Source organism: Miscanthus floridulus, chromosome 2 (genome assembly GCF_019320115.1).
Source record: "Miscanthus floridulus cultivar M001 chromosome 2, ASM1932011v1, whole genome shotgun sequence".
Classification (NCBI taxonomy): Eukaryota; Viridiplantae; Streptophyta; class Magnoliopsida; order Poales; family Poaceae; genus Miscanthus; species Miscanthus floridulus.
Window position 1 is genome coordinate 50,559,439 of NC_089581.1, and position 9,053 is coordinate 50,568,491.

Here is a 9,053-nt window from a genome sequence, read left to right on the forward strand (position 1 = left end):
GTGGGATCAAACGAGCAGCCCAGAAACAACACCGAGGGCGGCGGGCGCGTCATTCCGGCCTTTCTACGGACAGACGGACGGGCCTGCCATGCCGACACCGCGGCACAACCAACCAGGCCAGGCCTTTCCGCCGAGGCTGCGCGAACCGTGAAAGCCCATCGCGCTTCACTCACGAACCGCTGCAAGCCTGCAAACATTGCCTCGTGCTCGTGCGCTGCTGGCTGCTGGTGCCGCCACCGCAACCCCAAGCCCCAATCCAATCCCCACGGCCGGCGCGCGCGCGCAGGCGAGCAGCGAACTCCAGCCCCTCGCTCAGACGCCCACCCACTCCTTCCCGCGGTTCGATACGGAGGGGATGGCGAGGAGGAGAGGATACGGAGGGGATGGCGAGGAGGAGAGACCCCCCAACCTCCCCATTGGCGGCCGCCCCCGTCAGGGGCGGGACTGGTGCTACCCCCCTTCGATCCCTGGTGCGTTCCATTCCATCCTCTCCTCAACTTTCGTCTCGGGCCGGGTCCGTGAAGCTTACAGTCCCCGAGGTGATTGCGCGGCGCTGATCTTGTGACCGCATTGTGACCCGTGATTATATCGCCCACCTCTGGTCATCATGCCACGCGGTTCACCAGTTGTTGTGCTGATTGATGGATGGCTTTGGCTTAGCTTTGTTGTGGGCTTGGTGATGTGGCTCGGCGCGTAACAACTGTTTTGTGTGCCTGTGCTAGTAATTGACCCTGAATTTTTATAACCAAATCAGCTTCTTTTTTTTCGCGACCGTGCCTAAGCGTATTTCATTAAGAGCCTGTTTGCATCCATGAATTGGAACCAAAATCTAGAAAGCGTTTCTCATTTTATTATTAGATTATTTTTCCAATTCATCTCAATTCCTGGGAACCAAACAGGGCCTAAGAGGAATAGAAAGTTACAATGTATGGTCTTAGTAAGCCTAGGCTTACCAAGATCAATGCAATCCTTGCCAGACTAATCTCACAAGGATCAGCCAGAGTTCACAATTAAGTAATTACATACAAACAATTTGCGACCGGACGGCTACGAGCACTAAAAGAAGCAGCCATCATAGTGACATAACTAGCAGCTAAAGGGGACACCTCTAAGCAACCAAAACCTCCATGTAGCTCCACAGCGGAAGCGAGCATAAGGACCGCAGCAGTCTTCTCCTCACGATCATGTAGCAATACGATCATTTGAAGAAAACACATCTCCCTCTTTTCCATTAGAGGTCCAAGACCAAGAGGTGGTGGCGGTGGTGGAGGTGGAAAAAGTGCAGCAGCTGAACCATCAACCACTAAGAATCCGGGAGGCATTTTCTTATCCACACTATTGGATCCATCAACCACAAGAGAGGTTCTGTCCATGGCAGCCGGTAACAGCGGGAAGATGGACAACATTGGCGAGGGCTGAGAGCATCTCATCAACGACACCACGAACGACAATTGAGGGAGGGGCACGAAGTAGGCAATCAGAAGTGCCTTTAGAGGCAAGGCATGGAGCAACGACCAAAAGCGCCTCGGTCGCCACCTCAAAGCTGGGCAACAATCACATAAGATCATCATAAAGCACTTGCTCATCATCTGAGAGATTTCTCACCTCCTGTGCCAAGTCAAGATGAAACATCACCTCCATTGTTTGTTTGCTCACCATACAGGGGCAGAAGGCTATCGGATTCGTTCAAGGTGTATTTCTATGGGAACTTGCAGGTTATGTACAACGGGACTACTGGAGTGTGCCAAGGTGAAGCACATTTTGTTTCTACATTGGTCCTTTGTAGGAAAATAATAGCTAAACGATTTGTTCAAACATAGTTCGTGTGGAAACATGCTTTTCCATGCAATATTTCTGCTTGGTTAGCTCGTTATTTTAGTTCGCCTGCTAACCGTATTGTGAGCAAATTTATCATATTTGGTGCAATGTTTATCTCCTACTGCTAGTCATATGGAGTAGGGGCCTGGCCAACCCGACTTAACCTGCCAGTGCGTCGGGTCAGGTTTGGGTCATGGTTTTCAACCCATGACCTGACCCAAAGTCAGGAAAATCCAAAAAAAAAAAAACCCCCTGAGAAATAGCCCGACGCGACCTGCCAGTGCGTTGGGTCTAGCTCGGTCCAAAGATTTTGACCCAACATTTTTTCTCGGCACAACCCGAAACCGATCCCGTTCCGACATTTGATCAGGTGTAGGGCTAATCACTAGCTAATCGTTTCTTTTCTGTCACTTTGCCAATGATTCGCTGAACATTTTATTGTGTACAGCTACACTTGATAATTCATAGAAATGTATAATATCGAATTATCGATCACAAATAACTCGAATTATACTACTATTCATAAAGGTTGTAATTTTTGTTTCGGTGGTGTTAATTTCATAATACCTTGCCATTGTGAAAGTTCTGCCTCTTTTTATTTGTTTCTTTTACTGTTGTAATGAAAATTGTTTTGTTATTGACAAAGTGGGCTTTGATGAGTTTTGATAGAGATGATAGGATTTCTTAGAAACTCTTTTCTTCTTAATTGAAAGGCAGAGCTCCTGCCGTTGCGTTAATAAAAAGATAAATATGATGGATTTCATAGTTTTGTTTTGTTTTTCTCAAACACACATGAGAGCTACACGCCATTATATTGAAGGTAGAAATGGTCCGTGTGCGCCTGTTACAAATCACAGCTGCCTAGGCCTAGTACTACTGTCGTAAAGCCCCCAACTCGTGTGCTCTATCCAGCACCCAAAGGCCAAAGCTGATCTTGCTTGGTCACTTCTCTCAATACCATCTAGCCCTCTAATCTTTCTCTGTCAAAGATGCAGCAGTTACGGTGCTTCCTCACCGTCCAAGTAACATACAGCAACATTTGACCCAAATATCATGGTATTGATGCTCTCTGCAATAGCTATGTAAGCTCTTTCTATGCTCCATGCATGTTTACTGCTGGGGCAAGCATATGCCACCCAATATATGCTGGTTATCTGGAAGGGTTCTCGGATCTTCAGAAAAGGATTGTGGAAAACTAACTAAACCAAGTTAATACTAAAATCGATTTCGTCGTGCGGACCCAATTGTCCATCTAAGTTTTATTTCGCTCCTTTAGATGGGTGGTGAAGTACTCAAGTATACATAGTGTTGGAATGCTGTTTCTCCTTAGTCTAACAAGCGTATGAGTTTGAGTAAATGATTTATCCATTCCATGGTTTTGTTTTCTGACACTTGAGTTCATGTCTTGTTTTGATGTTTTTCAGCTTTCACTCAGTACATCTCAATAAACGATATAATTATCAGAAAAAAGGTTTGTGCTTAAATTAGTATTTTTTAATAAAAGAAAAGAACAAGGAAAATATGCCACTAGCTTATCTGAAGTAATATCCAGAAAGGGGTGCGAGTTCTATAGAGTTTACGTAGATATATATCCTGTAGCGGACCCAGAGCTATTTAGGAGCCCGGGCAGTTTAGTGGGCTATGCAGCTGAGTAGGTCTAATCCCCTTTGTATATGGGCTGCACATTAATTAAATTTATTGTGTCCAACAGCGACGGGCGGAGGCCCAGGGTCGCCGGGCCCTGGGTCCGCCCGTGGATATATCATTGTTTTCAATGCTTTAGGTAGAACTGCAAATCAGTGGTAATATAATTAAGAATGCTGCTGAGTAATCCTAATATTTAGAACTCTTTCTGAGATGCTGATTAACGACATTGATGTGAGTGGATTATTATTCTATTATATTGAACAATCCTTCTGTCATCGTACGCAGCTTGCACCATATCACATCCAACATTATTTAGGTTGCTAGTCAAATTGTTATAGGACATGTATTGCTTCCTTCTTTTGTAAAGCAGCTTATGTAGTCTTTGGTACATAATGCAAGTTATGTAGGGTGAAGCAATGATAAATTATTTGAAGGATATATCCTTTTGACTATGATTGAAAGGGTGGGCTGTATTGTTTGATGTGACATGTGTATAACATAGGATAAGGAAGATGATTGTGTGAAACCTAAGTATAATAGTTTGTGGACTTCGATTCTTATCCAGCAAGTTGAGTGACTAGAGATCCTGTGCTTACTTGTGATCTCTTCAAGACATCCCTACTAATTTCATTAGAACCATTTGTACATTCACTCTAATATAATGGTGCTCCCTGCTTCCAGTATTCTGTTTCTGAATGCCAAGCATCAACAACAACAACAACAACAACAACAAAGCCTTTAAGTCCCAAACAAGTTGGGGTAGGCTAGAGTTGAAACCCAACAGAAGCAATCAAGGTTCAGGCACGTGAATAGCTGTCTTCCAAGCACTCCTATCTAAGGCTAAGTCTTTGGGTATATTCCATCCTTTCAAGTCTCCTTTTATTGCCTCTACCCAAGTCAACTTCGGTCTTCCTCTGCCTCTCTTCACGTTACTATCCTGACTTAGGATTCCACTACGCACCGGTGCATCTGGAGGTCTCCGTTGCACATGTCCAAACCATCTCAACCGGTGTTGGACAAGCTTTTCTTCAATTGGCGCTACCCCTAATCTCTCACGTATATCATCGTTCCGAACTCAATCCCTTCTTGTATGACCGCAAATCCGACGCAACATACGCATTTCCGCGACCAAGCATCTGGTACAAAATTTAGGAACACCCGACCTGTAAAGAGTTAAGCCAGATAATAATGATCAGATGCAATTATTCTCTTCGATATGACGGCGTGTTTACTCTGATTCGTTCATATTTCATATGGCATTCTGTTCTAAGGAAAAAAAGCTTATACTTCAATGGTTTCAATCCAAATGTTTATTTCAGGTGAAAAATCTTAAGACTGGCATCTGCTGTTTGAGAAATTGTTTGGCTCATATCAGAACTATGCTATATCAATCTGTTAGGCCCAACTTGGTGAGAATCTTCCAGTTCTGGGCTATGCAGTAATAATGATCAAAAGGTTTCCTTTAATGGATATATGTAAGCTCTACAATTTCTTATCTAGCTTCAAGTTTAAATTATGGCCACCAAAGTTGTGCAACTGTAAGTATGGCTTGTGAAAGTGACCCCTCAAAGGCCAACCCACTCGTATGGCTGGAAAGTTGCTAGAATTTATATGCTCATATGTTCCCATCAGTGAACAGTAGGTTGCTATATTTCTAGGGCATCAAGATTCATCATGCAGCTCCCGCTGTGGTGTTCAATCCCCTTTTGAGCTCTAAGGCCAACCCTGGAATTTGCTAATTAATCACCCAGCCCTCTAGTTCAAATATATTTTATCCATAACTTACTAAATGATAAGTGAAAGGTGGTGTAGATAGGCATCAAAGTAAAAATGATAAAACCTGTTGCTTTCTAAAGAACTGGGACTCTACCAATATGGAATATTTATCTTCAACATCATCCCTGGACTTACTGATTTCAAGTCCTACATGTGGTACAGGATGCTGATTAAAGATTCCCTTATTGCAATTATTTGCCGCGTATGGTTTTGCTTTGAACTTTCATATTCTGTAGTGAGATCCTGTTCATAACAAGGCCAGTTAGTGCAAGCAATAATTCATGTAAGCCGGATGCCTTCACTAATTTCGTTTACCGTAGTAGAGATATTGCCGCACCATACCATTACTCAAAATAAAGCACTGTTTGAATACAGAAGTACAGGGTACAAAGGAACGGAGGAAGGAAGGTGATGATAATTGTTCTGTATGGAAAGGGGGTCCCATGGCAATGTTAACTCTAGGAGGGGTGGAATGGTTGGTTACAGGGCCATGTGCAATGGGAGGGGCACAAGTGGGGAACAGGGGTTGCACGGGATAACATGGGAGCCATGTCTCTCCATGTTGCTAGTGTGTATTTGTGTATAGCTTTCACTATTGGCTGGACCCCTCTGGCAAGGGAATAACTGCCAACAACTCATAATTCCGCCACTTCAACTTTCATCTCCTACCCTTTTCCTGCCTATATTAGCAACCAAAAGAAATGGAAGCTTTACAATTTCCTCTTTTTTTTTCAATTTGACTTTTGCAGATCATGTTCTGATTGGCAGTCATCGTCGTGGCAGAGCGGAAGAGAATTCATTCTCCTGAGATGTGATACTTTGTTGAGTTTGGCTTTTTGAAGGGAATCAAACTGATTCCTCAAAAACTACCTTGTACTCAGCTTCGAGTTTCAGGTATTTGGACAACTTGCCGTTCTATTATTGTTTCCTATTTACACCCAGCTTGGAGTAGCACGGGAGGATTTGCCTGCTTTGGACGTGGCGAATAGATTGTACATGTTTCCAGCGACTGTTACTCATTGCTTAAAGTATCTGCACCGATGTAACAAAATGGATATCTGGAAGAGTTCTAATGCCCTGCAGCTTTGGTTCGCTCACTGAATCATTAAGCATGCATGACTGACAACCAGAGTACTGCACCAGAAATATTCACCTCACTCTACCAGTAACTAAGCAAATTCAGGTGAACTGGACTTCTGACTGGCACTATGACATTTTGGTCGCTTTGTGTTTGCTCTGTAAGGACAATCTCACTCAAGTGTGTGCTTTAGGTGATGGTACCTTTTGTGAAACCATGGGGAATCTTTGCAGTAAAACCATGATAACATTGAAGAATGGCATTTTTTACCCAAACCAGAAGGAAGCTCACAGGCTCTGATGGTCACATGGGCAGGACACCCTCATTTGGATACGACCAAATTCTGTGAGTTTGAAACTTCAGAGGTGTCAAAGGCAGCATCCACTTGGAGATCAAAGCCGATCTTTGAGTTTGGTGAATTGCTTTGGTCCAGCTCAGATATACTTGTACGTCAGTGTCTGGTTAGTTCCCATGCCAGTGGTCAGCTCTGCAATTTGCTCACCGTCGCCTAGTGGCACCAATCCAGCACCTTTCTGTGAAACGTTGGGTGAGGTACATCAACATTTCTATGCCAGATTGATATGGCTGTGCTGCAACCACTGTGTCATCCTGGTTAGTGGTGCCAGATATTGTAGTGTAAGCATCTACTACATATATTCTGATGGCATCAGGAGACCTGTGTCATCGGGCGTACAACTCCACACAGGGCCAGCCAAATTGGCTGGCTCACTTTCATTGTGGGCGTTGAAGCATTGTTGTCAACAGTTGGTCCTAACTTCACTTGCTGGATAGGTGCTGCTTCAAAAGGTTAATGTAGTGCACCATATAGCTTTGTACAACCACGCAAGGGCAGGGATTATGGAGGGCCCGACAGGTTAACATGTCCGAGCCAATGACAGCTCCTGACTTGGACAAGAACAATCTTGGAGGTTTGCTGCAACAGAAATGGTCCTCCCAGGCACACAGCGTAAAGCCAGTGCAGTACTGTCTTTTTCTTCCAAGAAAGAAGCTTCCTTTCCCCTAATAACGCCAGCTTAATCTGTGATTAACTTTGCTCTTGGGCGAAGAGGAGGATGAAAGGACAGGGAGGGAACTTGGGATCCAGGCTCTGATTTGCTGGGAAGCTATTGATCAGTTCCTTCAGGGGCAAGCTCTAATTATTCGGCGAGCTTAGGAGTAACGTCTCGGCATGTGATTCGATATCGGAGGTACGCGAGGCTTGTGGCTAACCCTGGTGTGTGGTCCAGCGGCACAAGCCACAAGCTGTGCTAGATTTGCGGTTTCATCTTGCAATCATGGATGGTTCTGCTTGATTAGTTACTTGCAAGCTTGAAGAGGACAAAGCCACGAAGAGGGAAAAAAAAGATGCTTAGATGGTCTCCAGCAACACGGGACCATACGTGTTTAGCTGGACCATCATCGATCACCGTGGCTCGCACCGGCACGCAGTACGGCAGTAGGTGCTGCGATGGTGGACCATGCATAAGTCGCTATTCTCTCCGGTCAGGTGTGTAAAAATGTGTTTTTTTTTTAATTTTGTGACGTGGCATGGTCTCTGATAGTCGAAATTGCTACTGATTGCGGTTAGAATCTGGGGTTAAACTCTACCAACAGGATTGAAGGTTTTCCTTTTGACTTTTAAAAAATGGTTTTCCTTTTGGATAACTAATTTAATTGTTACTGTTGGTTTCGCTCGCTAATGTGAGTACACATGTTTGTTTGTGGCACTGGCTACTGCTAATTGGCTTTACTAAAGGGTAGTTAACGAAAGTGTAAAATGTTTCTCTAGGTCGAGCGCTTCTGCCCTCTCTAGGTAAAATTCCTGGCCGGTGCGTTCTGATGCTGCCATGCACGCACGCACGCACAAGTAATCTCAGCCTCATCAACAGCATGCTGCTTTATTTGTGTCATTGTGTGACGCTGACACCACAGAAGACGACACGCATAGTCATAGCTAATTAGCTAGCTCCCTCTCCCGGCATCGGAGGGATCTCTCTTCTCTTTCTACGCCTGCACCGGCCCCAGTCGGCTCCTTTATTTTTGCTTCCGCTCCATTCAGCCGTGCTGTGCTGCAGTGGAAAAGCCGTTACTTTTCCGGGGGGCTCTTGTTGTTTATATATATGCCGTGTGTCAGTGTAGTGTTAGAGTTAACATATATGTATATACATATAAATATATATAATAGCAGATCAAAAGAAACTGGCACACCATGGTGTCGCTGTCAGGCGGCGTAACGCAAGCCAGTAAGAAATTCAGTCTTGCACACTTGTACCGCCCCCATGCTCTCGCTTTGATCCGATCTTATCATTTGCGTTGCGTCGCGACCCAATCATTTTAACATTACCTTTTCTTGCACAAGGGACGATGCCCTTTTCCTCTTTACCGGTTTGTCACCCTAGGACGCATGATGCGCACTCGTACCCTACTCCTCGTTCGGGTGGTTAGCTTCGCGCCGACATGCATATGCTGATATGCATGCGTGCATGTCTAGTGTTATTAAGGGTATAGATTATAGAGTATCTGGTTTGCTTAAGGCACTATTTGATACAAGGGCTAATTGCTAGCTAGCAAAAAATTAGCCAAAATTAGCTCTAGTGAATCCAAACAGAAGCGCTATTTTTTTAGCCACGCTTTCAACTAGTTGCTAGTCAACCAGGTAGCCAACTACAACTAATTTAGGCTATTTTTTAGCCACAATCAGTAACTAGCCCATGTATATCTAAATAGGCCCTAA

At 44.4% G+C, this 9,053-nt stretch overlaps 1 long non-coding RNA gene across 2 annotated transcripts; it reads left to right on the forward strand.

The window, feature by feature from the left end:
• Positions 1-237: 237 nt before the first annotated feature.
• LOC136538758 (uncharacterized) lies at positions 238-7,907 on the forward strand. 2 transcript variants are annotated; one of them, XR_010779460.1, is made up of 3 exons: positions 238-470; positions 4,785-4,940; positions 5,991-7,907. It is a non-coding gene; the product is annotated as an uncharacterized lncRNA (long non-coding RNA). The 2 variants fall into 2 exon arrangements; XR_010779461.1 differs by having other exon boundaries at positions 4,785-4,874.
• The last annotated feature ends 1,146 nt before the right edge of the window (positions 7,908-9,053 follow it).